This window comes from Ambystoma mexicanum, chromosome 7p, assembly GCF_040938575.1.
Source record: "Ambystoma mexicanum isolate Mex_15411 chromosome 7p, UKY_AmexF1_1, whole genome shotgun sequence".
Classification (NCBI taxonomy): Eukaryota; Metazoa; Chordata; class Amphibia; order Caudata; family Ambystomatidae; genus Ambystoma; species Ambystoma mexicanum.
In genome coordinates, this window is record NC_090939.1 from 913008210 (window position 1) to 913015837 (window position 7628).

Here is a 7628-nt window from a genome sequence, read left to right on the forward strand (position 1 = left end):
CCATGGTGGTTCCTGGTGTAGAGGTTGATGCAAGCAACAGTAGCTGATGGCAGCAGTCAGAAGAAAAAGCGACAAGGAAAGTAAAGGAGTTGTCTGACAAGCTGTGTGTTTTTTTTTTCAAACCACCTGTTTTTTTTCCCCAATGTCAGAATAGTACTTTTTGATCTGTTTTAGTGAGTGGTGCTGCGCCACCATAATGTGTTAAAATATATTTGGCCATGCACACTGACAATGGCTGGAGGCTATGCTTAATGCTGGTTACTGTTTTAATGTAATTAGTTATGTCATTTGTGATGTCATCATTGTGGTCATAGGCTGCACAACAGGGGTCATGAAGTTATGGTGGTTTAACTGTATTTCTGGGATTTCGTTGTGTTAAATTCTCATTTTAAGATCCCTGCAACTAAAGTTTTATACACAGCCCAGAAAGTGGTTTCGTTTTGCCACAATGTTATGTACCTGTGACCACATTTGCAGGGGGAGACCTTGAAGAAGTGCAGTAAGATCTATGGCCCACCGTCTGAGGGCCCCCAAAGCAAATTTTTACTGTTTTCCCAGTTCTCTGGGGTTCCTGCCGAGGGCCACTCAAAAAGTTAAGAGGGCTGTGGAAGTAGCAAGAATGAATGCACCATTGCAGTCAGGAAGGGGCTCACCGTGTCTATCAGAGAGACTATTTGCTCTTGTGCGTCCTCTGTAAACCTGGATAAATGAGCAATTTCCCCGAAGTGGCACATGCTTAGGAGTTATAATATAGGAAAACATTCTTCACCTCTTTTGCAAATGTCAAAATGAACACTGTAGAGCTATTTCCATACCCAACGTGAGCAGGGATTTAGATTCTGTTTGAGCAGGTCTAAATGCTTAGACGTGGTCCCGTCAGTCTGAGATCTGGCATGTGGATGCCGGTTGTGCCATCGCCGCGCATCCCTTTGTGAATAACTTCCTAAAATAGGGGACATACTGCCTTATATTGTGTAATGTGCAAGAGTGGTCATAATTGCTGGTGCACATATCTGGTGGCACAAACACACAGGTTCTGATTCACAAAGGGTTTCTTAATGTATTCTGTATTGTCCTTACCGTCAATAACCTAGTCCCTCAAGTCACCCCATTGTAAGAAGCTCACTGATTTCCGACAAATCTGATTTCTTATCTATTGTACATTCTTTTATAATCAAAAGAGCATTGTTCCTCCTGTATATGAATACGTTAATACAGGGATGCACCCATTGAAAAACGGTGTCTGAATTAGACCCAAAATCTTGCTGACAATTGTAGTGTTTTGTTCTATTGTTCAAATTGCAAATGCAGGAGTCATATTCATGGTTCTTTCACCACAAATTGGCTAGGAAATCTGGCCCCGCCTATGGGAGGGACTTAGTGCACCATCTGGTAAAGGTGCCTTCTCAGTTCAGGAAATCATTGTCCAAGAGAAGAACAATTGACAAAATGATATGCAGAACCCGGGGAACTAGCATTTCCCTGGAGTATGGTGCTATGAGGCTTTATGCGTTTGTTGAAAGTTCACATATGACAATACACCTGGAAGATCATTAAGATATTTGGGGTTTCAACAGCTGTTTTTCTTTATCTGTGATAGAAAACTAACCTACCTGGCAGGGTCCAGCGAGAACAACTCTCAATATTGCACAATTTAAGTGCACCCGTATGCTTCTGAAAGCAGAGAAAAACTATTTTAAGGCAAATTATGATCATTACTTCAAATCTTCCTGCAGTGGCATCCCACTTCCTGATATTGGCTAATGTTACCTTTTATTTCCTTCCTTCAGTTGTTCAGTACTTGGAAAGTGACTGGCACAAAGAAGCATGTTCGTAATGGCAATAATGACAATATAATGTCTACAAGGTGCAGTTAAAGTTCTGTTGCAAACCCAGCTGAAATGCCTTATTTAATGTAAGTTTCCCATGTGGGAATATGTTCCCCATATACGGCTGGGCCACATCTTACTGAAGTGTGACCATTATCCCAGAAGCTCACATGACTAAGCATAGTCTTGGGCTGTACGTGCCAACGGGAAAACGGCGCTGTGATGTTGCAAAGAAAGATAGGACAGAGTGTTGTATTACATGTGCATCAGTGTACCTGATGTTTGTTACAAGTATATTTGAAGTTTACTGAATATAAAATTAAAACCTCAATTAACGTGTCTCGCGAATCTGTCTCGTACATCAGGGCAGCTTCCATTTTAAATAACGAGTGCCAATTGTATACCAAACAAGAGGGCAGCTTCCATTTTAAACACTGACTGCAACCCGCATTCCACCGAGAACTACTCACATTTTAAACACCGAGGGCAGCCTGCATGCCAAACACGTGGGGGCAGATTCCATTTTCAACACTGAATGCAACCCGCATTCCACCGAGAACCACTTACATTTTAAGCACCGAGGGCAGCCTGCATGCCAAACACGTGGGGCAGATTCCATTTTAAAGACCGCCTGCATTCCATGCACCGAGGAAAGCTAGCACAGAGGACATACTGGTTTCCATATACCGAGGGCAGCTTCCAATTTAAACAGTGAAGGTAGCCTGGATTGCATACACTGGGGGCAGCCAGTGTTTCATACACCGAGGGCAGTCTCTTTTCCATACACAGATGGCAGCTTCCATTTTAAAGTTAGAGGGCAGCCTGCATGTCATACACCGAGGACAGCCTGAATTAAATGCACTGAGGGTAGATAACATTGAGGGAAGCCTCCATTTCAAACACTGAGGACAGCCTTGATTGTAAACCCTGAATGCACCCTTCACCCTTAAACCTATGCAACCAGAGAGGTCCTATTAAGACATTGGTAAAAAGGTGCATGTGCCACCCATTCTCCGGTCTTAGCCTGTTCTATCAGATAAGAGCTGTCTGATCCCTAACCTTATTGCCCTTCCCTTGCCTCGAACTGCAGCGTTGTTTTAGATAGGAACAAAACGAGTTACCTTTGTTTAGGAGGAAGCAGCGTAAGCATTTTCATAATAGTGTTTTGTTTTGTGGGGATGGACTCAGTACCCTGTATCAGATAATTTACTACCTGTGATCATCAATACATGAGGCTTTGAGGGCTCGTGTTTTGCAGCCTGTCATGTACTTGAAATATATGTAAATGATTATCCTCCCACTTGTATTCGGGCAATATGACATGAGGCGGTGGGGCGATCCTGTCGGTGACACTCCCCACCTGCCACTGACCACGGAGTGGGTCACGCCCGGCGGGTACTGTGCCCTTGGCGCCAGAAGCGATATCTCCATGGTCCCCTTCCCTCACTGGGTAAGTGAAATAAACAATATGAGTAGTAGTAGTATTTCACCAGTGCTTTGAGGGCCTCCCACTTATCTACACCTCTCACGTCTCTTCACAGTGCCAGACTAGAGTCCAGCTTCCGAGGGTCTCCTTTCCCTGGTGATTACTCCAAGCATGTACCCCTGGCTGTGGTTTAGCTAGATAGTAGGTAGGGGCAGTTGAAATATCATTTATCCATTCATGCACCTCACTAATTAGATGACAAGGCATTTGGCTACCTTAAGGGACTCATAGTAACTCATGCCATTTATCTACGCTTCTTTAAATTACTAAATGTTGATTTTTAGAGCACTAGCCAGGAATCACATTGCATCAACACCTGCCACAGGCCTTCGCATGCTAAGTTAAAATTGAACAGTCGGATTTCTCTGGTACGCACCTAGCAGTCAGCTGTTAGGCGTCAGCCAAGGCAGAGTGCCGGGCCGAACCCCAGGAGAGGGACAGAGAGAGGCAACCACCATAGCTGTTGCCATCGACAGGAAGGGCCTGGCTGGCGTCCAGAGTCAGCGCTGCCCTCGGGGGTGGGGGGTACCTCATCCACCATGCTACAAGCCCAGCCCTGCTTCGTGCCACATCCCGACCAACCCAGCCAATCATCATGCTGAAGTTATGCATATGACTTGCCGACTTCCCTTACCCACATTGTTCCAACATGCAGGAGGCAGTGCGCCTTGGAGACCTGCTGTGGATATGGGTATGGCCATGTGTGAGATTTACACCATCAAACCCACTTTTCAAGGACCAGCGAGATTTCACTGGAAACTGCCGGAACAACAATGCTTTCCAAGGGACAGTCGCCTCTCTCGGGGCAACCCGATTCGAGGGTGCCTTGCCCTTTGTAATGAAATGAGAACTCTCCCCGGAACTCCCGCCGGCTTCTCCAGGATCATTTGCGTTATCGCACTGGATGCCGTGAGGGTACCTATCTACGTCACTCCATGATTGGGGATCCCAACCTGGCTCCTTTTTGATCGGCCATTGCCCATCCCTTCTGATCACCACTTGTCCATCTCTGAAGACGGACTGACCCATGTTCAACTGCTTTTCACATAGAATCCGTCTCTACTTTGGCCTTTAAAGTTCTCATTTTGAACATTTGCTACTACCACCATGATATGCACCAGCGGCGGCTCACAGTTTAGCGCCCAAGTCTCTCAGTGCTAGCGAGGGGCGGACATGGGCCCAAGGCTCCAGGGCCATCCATTTTTAGGCTAGTTGATTTAGCATGTGAGTTGTCACACACTCCTTTGCGGATTCCGACTTCCATGGCCAATGTCCTGCTGTCAATATTAACCACCACATTTTCTTGGGTCTCACGAGCGCCGGCATCGGGTGCCTTACCCTGGTGTTCGGTTCATCCCGCAGTGCCAGTTCGGCTTACCGAAAGTGGCCTACTGCACACTCTCATTCAATGCCCACTCCACACCAGCGAGCAGGTTTTCTCACCCAATTAAAGTTTGAGAATCGGTTGAGATTGTTTTGGTCCCAAGAGCTCTGATCACTTGCATTACCAGATAAAACTGGGGTTTCCGAGTACCAGCCACCCTGAGGGAAGCTTTGGTGGGAACCACCTACTAGATGGTTCAATTAGTCTTTTTCCCTTATACCCAGGTCAGACGACCAATTTGCATGTCAGGATCGCTTCATGCCTCCACCTCTGCCCAGGCATACTTCATCATCTTTCGGGTTCCATCACAAACACCCATGCACCAACTACCCGAAAGAGCAGGCGAGAAGGGCCAGTGCTGAGCCCGCTATGATGCTGTGATGGGATCCCACCTCTGCTGGCTTGCACCTGCCTTCACCTTCTTAGCGCCACAGGGTTTTGTACAACCCTCTGCACGTGTTAGACTCCTTGGTCCGTGTTTCAAGATGGGTCGGGCGGGTAACCAACATCACTGCATAACCCCAGTGCCATTCCTGGGACTCAACATAGTCGGGTGCACTGAGGGCTGTCCCCCCCAGTGGCACTGGGAGCAGAGGGCCCCGTCCCCTGCTTAATGCTCTGGTGACCACAGAGAAGGGCCGAGACGTTTGCCGGAAGAAGGCATGGTGGCAGTCAATCTCACTGAAACCCGGCAATCTCTCTGAAAACATGCCAAAATTGCTGCCAGAGGTCTGAACCGCTCTCTGCTGGAGAGGAGAGCCACCCCCTCGGACATTCCCAGCCAACCTGGAGCCAGTCCCAGTGCACTGCCATGGAGGAAAGAGCCTTGCAAGGGCCGGGTAAACCCAGGTGATGGTCCTATGAGGGGATCGCCTGTTCCAAGTGACAGACCTACCCACCGTGTTGAATCCTCTAGATGGACTGCATGGACCCCACCTGTTTACCTCTCAATGGTTTCATGCACTCGTGAACTCTCTCTTCAATGACAACTTTTCCTTTTCAGTGTCACACCCATATTTAGCCTTACATGGAGTTTGCCACCCGTTTTGGTTTACATTCCCAAGCAACTCGATTCCTAGAAGACCTGATCCTAGCACGCCGGTGGCCGCTATCGGCCTAATACCGTCTGCTGGGTGATCTTTTTTCACAATGATTTGGGTCCCCTGAGCAACGCCTGGGAATTGGTCTTCTGTACATCACATTTCCTGTGCCTGTTGCCAGATGGGGATTCAACGCTGGACTCTTTCCTCTTCACTCGCCATTACTGAGGTAATCCATGTTAGTTTAATTTCCTCTGCTTAGTAATATGCCTCAATTCTGCAGGTCACCACGTCTGATCTGAGGTCTTCGTCTGTGCACCGAAGCTAAGGGTGGTCTGTCTCAGGCACGGGGATGTTGGGGAGTTGAACCAGGCTGCACCTACAGTGTTGCCAAGTGTGTGCTGTCTTGATCTGTGCAGAAGCCGTCTGGGGAGAGGTTGCCTGCCAGACGCATTCACGAGGCCTGTGCTCCAGGGCTGTCACTCACAAAATACCACAAGGTGGGGAAATAAGTTACTAGGGGAATCCAGATGTGGACACCTTGCTCAGTATTCTTAGAGAGGCACCGCTCCACCCTACTGATGAGGTCCAACCAGACCGACAAACGTGTCTGGGGTTGCTGTTAGTGCTCTTGTTCAGAGGAGAATTGCCTAGAATGTCATTGCTGGACTGCCCCAGGCAAAGACTGATATGTTTTGGATATTTCTCCTGTGTGAAGATAGTGGAGGTCATTACGACCCAGGCGGTAAGGGTTAACGCCGTCGTTAACCCTTAACGCCTGATTCCAATTTTAACGGCTGCTTTTAGCAGGCGTTAAAATCCATGGCGCTAAAACGCCTTGGTGCTAATTACGGCACCGTGATTTACGGTGCCATAATTAGCACCTTCCCAACTCCCATTATGCCCTATGGGGCAAAAATGGGAATGGGGAAGGGTGAATGGGAAATGGGGATTTACCGCCCCACTCGCCTTGGAATGGGGCGGTAAATCCACCATCCACCATGGTGTAAACATAGTTTAAACCATGGTGGTAAAGTTGGTGTACTTACCGCCTGGGTCGTAATGACCTCCAGTGAGCTAAAGACTCTGGGTAAGGCTCTCGTAACCAGGACTAATGTCTGGCCTAGGGACTCCCAGGATGCCCTTTGTTATTTACGGGGAAATGTGGAGGCCAGGACGCCCCGGTAACAAACTTCTGTGCCAGGTCCAAGGATCCAACAATGGTGCTGATCGCGGTCTGACCTTAGGGAGACAAACGGAATGGGGTTCTTGTGATTGCTGCAGTTGTGCACTGGGGTGAGTCTATGGGGGGATTGACGTTCAAGAAACCCTCGGATAGGCATAGCCCCGGAAGGAACCCAAGGCTGCCAGGTGTGTTCAAAGTGTTGATGATCATTGTGTCCTGCAATTCACACTAATTCTCGCAGCTGACTGCGTTCTTCATCAACGTGCGAGCCGAGTGATTCACCGCCAAGTGTCACGCGCTACTTTATCTCCCACTCGTCGACATGAACCTGCCAGTGCAGGAGAGATTGGCGGCGGTAGCACCACCTGTACTGACCATACGGCAGGATGGCCATGCGCCCTGTCTAGCTACCATACTTGGAATTGGCCAAGACCATCGGGGTATCAAATAAAAGTGTTCTAGGCACTCAACCCAGGAAGCCCATCCGCTGTTTTCTGTGGTAGCGCAACAGACCTTCACACACCAACGATGGCAGGCAGCTCTGCCGCCGACCCACCTGTCCGTTCCACTCATCCTTGCCCAACTGTGACCTCCTGCTCCACTTTTGGGGGGTACAGAGAGGAGGGCTGAAGGAGGCAGGGTGGGGATCAGGTCGCACCACTAGAGTATTCAAATCCGAGCCTGGCCACAGAGGGCTGAGTCC

At 48.6% G+C, this 7628-nt stretch overlaps 1 non-coding gene across 1 annotated transcript; it reads right to left on the reverse strand.

Moving 5' to 3' along the window:
* Positions 1 to 7064: 7064 nt before the first annotated feature.
* LOC138526675 (5.8S ribosomal RNA) lies at positions 7065 to 7218 on the reverse strand. Its single transcript, XR_011283705.1, has one exon. It is a non-coding gene; the product is annotated as a 5.8S ribosomal RNA (ribosomal RNA).
* Positions 7219 to 7628: the final 410 nt, after the last annotated feature.